Source organism: Mirounga leonina, unplaced genomic scaffold, assembly GCF_011800145.1.
Source record: "Mirounga leonina isolate KUSES-001 unplaced genomic scaffold, KU_Mleo_1.0 Mir_173, whole genome shotgun sequence".
In the NCBI taxonomy this organism is placed as follows: domain Eukaryota; kingdom Metazoa; phylum Chordata; class Mammalia; order Carnivora; family Phocidae; genus Mirounga; species Mirounga leonina.
In genome coordinates, this window is record NW_023270447.1 from 1989982 (window position 1) to 2001933 (window position 11952).

Below are 11952 nucleotides of genomic sequence, written 5' to 3' on the forward strand. Positions count from 1 at the left end.
CGCCCCATAAATGATTTTTTTTAATTCCCTGGGGCTCCTAACAGCAGAGCTCTTTTGATCTCATTGGTGACAGGCACCTCAGATGGTGTTGTGAATCTTCCCTTAGTGTTGTTCTATCATTGCCAGAATAGCCAATTTCAGCAATGTAACCAAGCCTGTTCTAGATCAGTCCAATTTAATTTATCTCCAGATTTGGTGGAACCTAGATAGGAGTTCACCCCTTTCCATGCCAAGGCAATCCAGTCCCAAAGGGATAAAATCTTTGTGACGTATTTCACTGTTACTTCCATAATTGCGTGGTTTAATGAGGGGTTCTCCATGAAAGAAGATACCTGAAGGTGCTATAATTGCCACCACCCCAGGATTATCAGTCTCCTGGGTCCTCAGGATGGGGATCCTGTGGTCACAAGGGTGGTGCATCCTTTAAACTGAAATTTCATTGATTTGGCTTTCCTTATCACTCTATTAGCTAGCTCTTTGCCCCTTTGTTGATCTGGTCTTGCTGCAAGATGGTTTTCATCAGTAAGATGGGAACCTCTTCAGTGGGCACTCGGGACCCTAAGAGTTTTACATTTTTAGGATCCTTCAGATTTATGATTACATCTCCTAGAGTCCTATTTGTGAACTTCTTTCTGACTTCCAACTCCATGGGGTACCCTGGGTCTTCTATACAAAGTAATGATGTCTGGCCTCGTGGCCCTCTCTACCATCTTTTTAAATAATTTACCTAGTGTCAGACATGAAAGAGTCAGCAACTGGAGAGACTGACAATTTGCTGCAAAAGTCCTTCCTCTTTAAAGGGGTTTAATCAGTCTTGAGGCTTTGCAGGCCTTGACACGGGTGACTCCATCTTGCTCTCTATAAGACCTTATTTGGGATCTGTTCTAAGGCCTTTTTTTTTTTTTCCCCTCTGAGAGTACTCATTTGGCCTTTGGGCTAACTTCTTTTAGGAATCAGACTGTTCATAATGGAACTGTGCTGGTGGTTGGTCTGATTCCTTCTAGGACCGGGCTGTTCCTGTTGAAACTGTGCTGTTTATGAATTTGTCTCTTTACTCTAGAGAAAAACTCTGACAAATGGCACCCAGTGTATGCCTTGAGGGCATTCGCCCCCTTGGGACACTGGCTGGTTTTATGTTAAAAACCCATGGTCCCTCCTCCTGCACATTTATAACTAAGTGGACTGCCTTAACCAAAATAATTGAGAACTTCAATGGCCATTATGGAAAATTGCAATCACCCAAACTTGTTTTACTTAAAATTAATTTAGAGAGCAGTGGCCCCAAAACAAACAAGCAAACCAAAAGTGGAATGCGATGCCTATTTTAAATGGTACTTTGAGGCTTCCAGATGCTTTCAGAACTCCAAGTCTCCCTCTTTGCAAAATACTATTTCTAAATTAACTGAGGCAAACAATTGAAAGACCTCCAAATGACTTCTGAGGCCTCCCCCACTACCCCTCTCCCGCCACCATCTTCTTTGTCTGCAGGCAGGTGGCAACTACCTTGTGCTCAGGCCCCACCCTTGGCACCATCTCTGCCAAACTTCTGTTTTCCACTGAATCTTTCTCCGCTCCCTCCTCTTCTGAGCCCATTAAAACCTTCCTCTTTAAACTTAAGTCTCCTGTTCTCTGGAGTAAGACCAAATTGTGAGCCATAGTTAGAGCTTCATAAAGTGACTGTGGATCCCGTAAGTTTGCTGAAGAATTTGGCATAGTTATTCCAACTTAACCAACATGTTTTCTCAGATTTATATCAATTAGGCCACATGCTTGTTGGTGAGAACCAGGCCAAACATTGGATGAAACTGGCCAGAAGGGAACATCCTGAAGGGGGTGTTTAGAGAAACAAACCCCTAACTTTTGGCAAGATGTTAGAACACTCGCTGGAAATCGCCGAGCAATTGCAGTAGCTTTTTCTAAGCCCGCTGATGGAAACAAAATTCAGGTTTGCACACAAAAGCCTGATGAATTTGTCCATGACTATTACAATCAACTCCAAATTGTCTTTTAAGAGAATTCTGGTTTTCTTTAAATGTTGAATCCACCTGGATAGCATTTAACTTTATGTTTATTAGAAGGCTGAACCAGGACTGTTCTCTTTTAGTTAGAAGAACCAGGATGGAATGGGAAATTACCCACTCCAGATTTAGTTCATATGACAAACCGGTTCTCTTATATCCTTGATGAGTCACCAAAAAGAAAGCTGCTAAAATTCTCAGTTTTCAACTCAGGCAAAGCCAACCCACCTTCACCCCTAGTTTTTGCTGTTATTGCAAAGAGCCAGGGCGTTGGAAAAAAGATTGTTATGAATTAAGTACCCAAGGCACTTTACACCTTCTAGTTAGCCTTTCCAGCGGCCTCACCATTCTCAGTGATGGGGATACAGGAGCTCTTCCCAATCCTCCTTCTCAATCAGCTTGGAGAAATCACTCTCCAGATCAGGAATTAGTCTCTGTCCCTATTGATATGGAAGCTACACTCTTATTAGTGTTGAAGCCCGCTGCTATACAGTAGCCCCTGCCTCAAAGTATTAAAACTGTTCAAATTGTGGGGCTCTCTAATACAACTCAATAAGTTCCTGTCTCTGAACCTATTCCCTTTTGTGTAGGCTCTTTGAGAGACACAGGCCTTTTCTCCTTAGTTACTCTACCTCCTTCATGTATTGGGCTGAGTTTCTTAGAAATATATCATGCCAGAATTTCTTTCTCCGAGAAGGGGAAATAATTCTAGAATTAGACAATAGTCATCAAAATAACCAACCAGGGGAATTAAATAATCCTTCGACAGCTTTTATTTGTTCTGTCTCTGATGGCAATATTGCTGAGTCGAGGGACACTGATTATTTATTCCTGTTGAATCAGATACCATTTTCTTTATGGGCAAAATCCTTAACTGATATTGACAGAATTCACAGTGCACCTGCCATCAAGATTCAAATAGATCCCTCAAAACCTCTTCCCATAATTAATCAGTACCTTATAAGTAAAGACGCTCTTCAAGGCATCAAGCCCATAATAGAAGATTACAAGTCTCAGGCCCTCATTATCCCCTGCACTAGTCCCCATAATACCCCTATTTTACCTGTGAAATAACCCAGTGGCAGAAGATGGAAGTTTTTCCAGCACCTCTGAGCAATAAATACTATTGTTATCCCTTGGCACCCTGTTTTTCCTAACCACTCTATGCTACTAATATTCTCTCACTAAAAGAAAATTTTTCCTGTAATTGATCTATGTGCTGCATTTTTAGTATTCCAGTTGATAAGGATAGCCAATATCTTCTTGCTTTCACTTGTGAAGGATGGAAATACACCTGGACAGTAGTGCCTCAGGGTTTCACAGAGAATCCTTCTTACTTTTCATAGGAGCTGATTTGGATGATAGAAAGTTTTCTGCAGGCTCTACTTTGTTATAATACATCATGATTTGCTTCTCTGCTCCCCTTCAAAAACCTCTGCATAGGAAGATAACTTCTATCTGCTAAAACTTTTGGCCTTAAAGGGATATAAAGTTTCCAGAGAAAAATTTCAGTTTGCTCAACCTCAGGTTTGATACTTAAGGCGCCTGATCTCAGAATAAGGACAGTTGGATCTAGATGCTTAATGTTGACAGATTACCTTTTGAATCTCTGTGATAATTTATAGGAAACTCCTCTAACCAATGCAGATTTTTCATGGTTTATGGATAGTTCTTATTTAAAGGATAAAAATGGTAAACATTAGGCTGGGTATCTATTTTAGCTCCTTTTGAAGTCATTGAAACAGCACCTTTACATTTGGTTACTTGCCTTCAGCCTGGCACGCTGAGTTATATGCCCTTACTCAAACTTCTATGTTAGCCAAGGGTAAACTGCATTTATATAAATAGTTGGTATGCCTATGGGGTAGCTCATGACTTTGGAGTATTATGAAAACAACAAGGCGTCCTTAACTTCAGTGGGAATACAATTTAAAATGGCTCCTATCCTGTACCTCTGAAACAAATAATACATTATATGTTAAAAAAAAAAAAAAGAAGAAGAAGAAGATAGTAGGAAGGGAAAAATGAAGGGGGGGAATCGGAGGGGGACACGAACCATGAGAGACGATGGACTCTGAAAAACAAACTGAGGGTTCTAGAGGGGAGGGGGGTGGGGGGATGGGTTAGCCTGGTGATGGGTATTAAAGAGGGCATGTACTGAATGGAGCACTGGGTGTTATATGCAAACAATGAATCATGGAACACTACATCAAAAACTAATGATGTAATGTATAGTGATTAACATAACATAATAAAAAAAAGAAAAAGAAAATGGCACCTATGTTCAAAATTTATTATATGCCATACTTTTGTCAGCTGCTTTGGCTATTAAGTTTCCTGGACATACCAGACTCAACTCCCTGGAGGCCAAAGTAATCTAGCTCACTGATTCTTCCACCAAAATTACTACTCTCAAGGAAGTTAGTAGCCAAATCTCTGTTATGGCCCAAAGGGATATTCTCCCTTGTGAATGATAAATTTTGGAAAAATTGACAAGAGATACCCAACAGTTGGCTCCATAGAGGGAAAAACAATATTGGAAACCTAGTAATTGTTAGCTTGATTAAAAAAAGGGGGGGGGGATGGGCTTTCTCTTGTAGACATGCCAATGCTTCTTCTGTTAGAAAAGATTATCCTTACCTGAGGAACATTTCTCAAACCTCATAGTGATCAGGGAACCCATTTGACTAGTCAGGTGCTTTGACAATTCTGTGCTGTTTGGCCGGTTTTACACTTTCTTTGTGCATATCATCCTCAACCCTCAGAGTTAGTCACACATGCACTAAGTTAGGCACTGGGACTCAACTGGCAAAATTTGTAGAGACCCTCCAAATACCTTGGCCGAAAACATTGCCATTGGACCTTTTAAATCTCAGGTCTATCCCCTTGGGAACTCATAGTCTCCTCCTTTGAGATAGTCACAGAATGTCCAATGAACTTGGCCCCTGCCTCCTTTGACCCATCCACAGTTGGTAAAAGGAGATAGAGGTGTACTTCAACAGTGTAAGTGTCTAATTATTTCAATTAAAAATAGCCATGTTTGGTGGGTGCCTGAGTGGCTCAGTCAGTTGAGCATCCAACTCTTGAGCTCAGCTTAGGTCTTGATCTCAGTGTTCTGAGTTCAAGCCCCCCATTGGGCTCCATGCTGTGTATGGAGCCTGCTTTAAAAAAAAAAATAACCATGCTTGGTGGAGCAATCTTTTCATAGTGCACTCCTAGAAGACAATGACCTTAAGCATCTTGCAACCTAGAGATTTCATCTGTTGGAAAAGACACCTCCAGAAAGACTCTTCAACCTCACTGGACAGGCCATTATCAGGAACTTCTAACCAACCCTTGTGCCACCAAACTCTAAGGAAGAAATTCTTGGATCCATGTGATGCATGTAAAGAAAGCACCAACGCCTGACTGGAAGTGCACACCATCTGGTGATCTGAAAGTAAAGATTTCCAGGAATTGAAGCAGTCATCTGATGAGAGCTTTTCCAAGGTGTCCAGGCCAGGCTTGTGTACCTTTTTCTTACTGTGCTTCTTCCCTCTTCTGTATGGGAAGACAGTGCCCTGTCTGCATTTCCCAAGCCCTTGCAAAAGGGGGAAAACTTTTCTTTCAATTATGGCCTTTTGGAAACAGCTTCATGATCCTGGGACAAATTAATTTTTCACTTGCTTTTTCTGAAGGGTTAGAAAGTTCAGAATTCACAAAAGTTTTCTTTCATCTGAACTATACACTGACTTAAGATTCTTTTCCAAATTCATGGTCTCTGAATTTTCAACCTTGCTGACTGTGTTGTTGATAATACATTTGGTCCTAAACAGTTCTTTTGAAATAACAGCATTCTTTTAAAATGTCTTTGAAGTTTTCAAAAGTTAATCAGCTACTGCTTTGTGTTTATTCCTATGCTGTATCTTCCCAAATGTCCTTGGTTAACTCTTTCAGTGTGCTCTCACAATATTTACTATTCTGCGTTTTTGACTTCCGGGAGGCATACTATGGGAGTTTGCCTTCATAAGGAGGACCTTTCTCCCATAAGTCAGAATCAGTGCCAATAGAATATTTCTTTTTTTATTAAAGACTTTATTTATTTATTTAACAGAGAGAGACGCAGTGAAAGAGGGAACCCAAGCAGGGGAAGTGGGAGAGGGAGAAGTAGGCTTTCCACTGAGCAGGGAGCCCGATATGGAGCTCGATCCCAGGACCCCGGGATCATGACCTGAGCCAAAGGCAGATGCTTAATGACTGAGCCACCCAGGTGCCTGCCAATGAATATTTCAGTTGGCTAATTTTCAGACGTAGAGTCCTGGTTTAGAACCATCACACAATTTGGAATTGTTATGTTACTTCTCCTATTTTTCATAATTATTTTACATTTTATATTTTGTTGCCTCTCAAAACTTTTTTAAAAATAATGTACCCAATAAGGTGATGCTACCTCATGCTCTGAGATGATTTCTAAAATGACCTTGACAAGATATGGGCTTTAAGTTGGAGTACCTGAGAGTTTTTCCCTCCTAACCTTCCTTGTTACTCAAATGTGGTCTTAAGTGGTTTCCAGCTGCTATGCACTTTCCCTCCAATGTAGGATGTGACAATCAGGAAAGGTCCTTCCTGGCACTGAGGGGCAAAACCACTAAATATGGAAAACCTGACTCTTGATCAGCGATCCTTTCAAAGAGAGATCTTGATCAAAAGGGGGACAAGGTGAATATTAATAAGAGGAAATCTCATTTTTTTAAATTTAATTTTATTTTATTATGTTATGTTAGTTGAAATCTCATTAAGAATGGTGTTGGGAGACCAGCAGAGGGAGCATTCATGTCCCACCCCTCATCAATTGGTGACCCAATAAGGAGAGATGGATCTTGCACATGGATACTACTTTACTACCCTAGCAGGAGGAAGAAAGGCTCTCTTCCTCTCCTGCAACAGTCCAACTAATGAGAAGCCACTATACTTTGAACTCCCTGTTTACTGCGATGGACATTTTGCTTGTAACAGCCTTCCCAACTTCTCCCCTTTCTTCTTCTATAAAAGAGCTTTCCTCTCCTGTTCTGCAGACTTGCCTATGGCTCTGCCATAGCTTTCTTGGTCTGGATTGCAATTCTCTGTTATTCCCAAATAAACCCATTTTTGCTGGTAAGATAACTGGCAGTTTTTTTTTAAGGTTAATACCCCATACTTGCAGTCTCCCCCATTATCAACATTTCCCCCAGAGTGGCACATTTGTTACAGTCAGTGAACCTACAGAATTTACATTTGAGTGCACTCTTGGTGGTGTACATTCTGTGGGTTCTACCAAATGTATAATGACATGTATCCACTTTGTAGTATCATACAGAATAGTTTCACTGCCCTAAAATCCTGTGTTCTCTATTCATCCCTCCCCTGACCCTAACCTCTGGCAACTACTGATTTTTTTACTGTCTCCATAGTTTTGCTTTTTTGTGGAATGTCATATAGTTGGGATCATATGATGTTATGATTAACTTCTTTCACTTAATAACATCTATTTCAGGTTTCCTTCACATCTTTCAGATCTTGATAGCTCATTACTTTTTTAGCTTTGAATAATATCCCACTGTCTGAATGTACCAGTTTATTTTTCCATTTATCCATTGAAGGGCATCTTGGTTGCTTCCAAGTTTGGGCAATTATGAATAAAGCTGCTATAAACATCCATGTGAAGTTTTTCGTGTAAACATAAGTTTTAAACTCATTTGGGTAAATACCAAGGAATGTGATAACTGGATTGTACAGTAAAAGCTTATGAAGTTTTGTAAGAAACTTCCAAACTGTCTTAAAGTGGCTATACCATTTTGCATTTCTGCTGGCAATGAATGAGAATTCCTGTGGCTCCACATCTTCACCAACATTTGGTGTTGTCAGTGTTCCGGATTTTGGCCATTTTAATAGGTAAGTACTAGTCATCTTTTTTTTTTTTTTAATTTTGAATCACAAGTGTAGTTTTATATTTATATGTAGTTTTATGTTAGTTATCTGATTAATGTTTGTCATCCCCTTATAGATTGTGGGTTCGTGAAAGCAGGGACTGTCTCTGTTTTTGTTCATTTTATCACCTATATGTAGTACAGTGCCTCAGACATAGTAGACCTTGATGAATATTTTAATAAATGAGCAACCAACCTTTGCAGCTTATTTGTCAGGTGAGCTTTTACACAAGGATCCAGATCTATTGAAGATAATGGAGCAGAACTTGACCTACTGAGGCCATTCCTGGGACCCTAGTTCATCTGAGGCTATCAGAACTCCGCAGCATCCACAGCCATGCTCAGAAACATCCGGTCATCTGGCTTTAATAACTCCCGGTGCAGGTGGTGCCTTTTACATAGAATTTAAATTACTCAATCCAATTCATTGTCCCTTGGACAAATATCCAACTTTTCCTTTTTGCATCAGCTGAGGAGGAAAGCTGGCTTCTTACTCAAGCACATCTTCAGGGCTTCATGGATGTCTCTGTTTCTCAGGCTGTAGATGATAGGGTTGAACATGGGTGTCAGGATGGCGTAGAGCAGAGAGAATCCTTTGCACAAAAGTTGTGAAGAATTGGCCAAAGGCACAGGTATGTGGTGATGAGTGTCCCATAAAACACTGTGACCACGGTGAGGTGGGAGGAGCAGGTGGAGAAGGCCTTTCTCTGGCCTGTGCCAGATGGAATTCTTAGGATAGCCACAAGAATGCAGGAGTAGGAGGCAGTGATGAGGAGAAATGGAACCAGAGTTACTGCAGAGGAGGTGGCGAAGGCGATGGTCTCAGTCAGTGAGGTGTCCATGCAGGAGAGATGGACCAGAGGGGTGAAGTCACTGAAGAAGTGATCAATCTCATTGGGTCCACAGAAGGTTAGTCTAGACAGTAGGACCACAGTGATTGCTGTAAGGAGGAAGCAGCAGAGCCAAGAGCTGGCAGCCAGCCTAATGTAAAGGGGGCCATTCATGAGGATGGGATAGCGGAGAGGTTGGCAGATGGCCAGGTATCGGTCATAGGACATCACAGTGAGCAGGAGACACTCTGTTGCAGCCAGGGATCCAAAGAAGTAGAACTGTGCCAGGCAACCCGCCACAGAGATAGTCTTCTGTTCGGCTATGATAATCAGTAACATCTTAGGAACAATATTGGAGGTATAGCAGATCTCTAGAAAGGACAAATTCACCAGGAAGAAGTACATGGGGATGTGGAGGTGCTGGCTGAACAAAACTAGCAGAACAATGAGGATGTTTCCAGAAATGATTAAGATGTAGAAAGCAAAAAACATTATGAAGAAGAAAATATTTAGCTGTCGGTTGGAGGAGAATCCTCAAAGCACAAATTCCACAATGGTTGTTTGGTTTTCCCAGGGCAGGATGCCTTGGCTTCCCCAGGACACCCAGTGATAAGACATGCAAAGTGTAGAAAGTTCTAGCTTACACATAGACCATGGACTGATGTGGGTGATTTTCATTCCCTGTTCAGGTTTTTGGAAGGTTTTTTATTTGGGTGGAGGAGTATATCTTTTTTTCCAAGCCTGAAATGGGAAAGAAAAGAATTTGCAGTAAGAACTTGTGACCACTCCAATCCCCCCCTTCTCCTGCCTGTGTCTTCATTTCATCCGGAGCAATGTCAGGCTTTGGGTAAAGCAGGACATTGAAGGAAGGGGAAGAATACAAAGGGGAGAAAGGACAGAGGAAAAATAAAGGGAAGAAGAATCATCTGCTGTATGCTTGTCCTGAATGCGCTATGGTGGCTTGGGGAATTATGGAAAGAATAGAAGATCTAAAAGGAAGGTAGGCACATTCCAAAGAATTTTTGAACTCTAAGGCAGGACCTAGAGAATCAAGGGCCCAGGACAAAGAACTCTCCTCTCCCTCCTCAAGCACTGGTTATGCAGTGGTCCTATCCTACCTATAGTCCCTATCATACCTACTATGAATTTTTCTCCTTTCAGCTTTTCAGTGAGTTGAGAGGTTTCTTATTTCTGTTACAGTTTCCAGAACATTAGCAAGAGAAAATCACGTGAGTGCTCATGCTGGTGTAATTCAGAGGCAGGGGTGCTTTCTCTCACAGTTTTAAAAATCAGGTCATTAAAAAGACTTTATGAGGAGTGCCTGGGTGGCTCAGTTGGTTGAACCTCTACCTTCTGCTCAGGTCATGATCCCAGGGTCCTGGGAGCAGGGCGTCTGCTTCTCCCTCTCCCTCTGCCTGCTTTCCCTGCTTGTGCTCGTGCTTGTGCTAATGCTCCCACTCTCTCTTTCTCTCTCTCTCATGCCCATGCGCTCTCCCCCTCTCTCTCAAATAAATAATAAAATCTTAAAAAAAAAAGATTTTATGTTGGGCAGCAGTATGGGAGAAGATTCAGAACCAGGTGGCCTAAGGCACTGTGTACAACCAGCCAATGGAGTATAAGGTAGCCGCACCTTCTTTTGAATGAGATAAGAAGGCCCAGGTCTCCTCCTCAATTCCATCTTAGTCCAAGCCAAAGGCCCTACCCTGAAATTCAGGACAGAGAGAGGACCTACCCAAGAAATACTCTTATCCTCAGACAGGGCCAGAGGCTGAAACCATTTGACTCTTCTCAACCCCCTTGTGCTAGATTCATTACTTTCTTCTTCTTCTTTTTTTTTTTTAAAGATTTTATTTATTTATTTGAGAGGGAGAGAGAGTGAGCGAGAGCGCAAGATCAGGGGGAGGAAGAAGCAGACTCCCCACTGAGCAGGGAGCCCAACTATGGGCTCAATCCCAGGATACTGGGATCACGAACTGAGCTGAAGGCAGACGCTTAACCAACTGAGCCACCCGGGTGCCCCCTGGATCCATTACCTCTTAAGATAGTTGTGGAGGGAGCATATTGTTGCAGGTGGGGATGGGGATCGCTATTTGCAGGTATGGGAAGCACCAGGGTAATAACAAGGTAGTTATTAGGGAATAGCCAGAGCGCCCTGTACAAAGCCAAGGGTGTGGCTTTATAAGGGTCAGACTTTGAAACAAGGTATTTAACTTCTCTGAGACACAGTCTCTCATTCATAAAATGGGATACTAGGAGGGAGAAGAACGTAACATGTGCCTAGAATGTGCAAAAACATAAATACAAAGAGCGAAATTGCTGGCTGCTTCGGGCTGCCAACGTTACGTAAGTTCACCGAGAAATTGCCTTTACTTTGAAGGAGGCATTGGCAACGAGTCCCTGTTTGTTTTGCCACATCCTGCAGTGTTTGTGCATGTAATTGTCTGAGTCATGAAAGCCCTTCCAGCCATCTCTCATCATACTAAGAGCTTCTGGCAGTACCTGAATCCCATTTTAAAATTGACCCAGTGTCCTGGGTATCATTCGGTGGGGTCCCAGTTCTAGCTTTCCACGTGGCTCACAGAACTAACCCAGCATTTGTGCTGACTGAGAATCTTGGTACCTATGGGATGCTTGGCAACTGGTGACTCAGATTCTGAGCCCATTGAGTGGAGCGTGGGGAAGGCACAAAGAGACGCCTTCTTTCCATCCCTGAAAAGCACAAATAAGGATCTGAGATCTCGGAGGGAGGGCTTTGGTTCTGACTGCGCACAGCCAGACTCCTGGTTGCTGCTGCGATTCCTGCCAATGAGGAGGATATCATTGGGTCCCAGGCATGTCCCAAGCTGAAAAAATAGAACTCTGTCATCGCAGCAACCCTCTGGTGGGTTATTACCCTGACTTATTATCCTTCCTTTGCAGATGAAGTCACAGAGAAATTAAAACACTTACCCATAGTCATCAGCTAGAAAGTGGCAGAAATGAGATTCTGACTCGCCCTCAGTCCCTCACTCCTAACCACAGACACTGCTGCTTCTGGGACCTGGGTACATGAGCTAGTTTGCATTGTCTCACAGAGGCAGAAAGAGGAAAGTTTCCACGAAGCAGCCTATCATGCTTTTAACTTCAGGTAAAGGGAGGTCTGCATTGTTGGCTGATGAA

The 11952-nt window shown here is 42.2% G+C and overlaps 1 pseudogene; it reads right to left on the bottom strand.

Annotated features, from left to right (window-relative positions):
* Positions 1 to 8428: 8428 nt before the first annotated feature.
* On the bottom strand, positions 8429 to 9441 carry LOC118020381 (annotated as a pseudogene).
* Positions 9442 to 11952: the final 2511 nt, after the last annotated feature.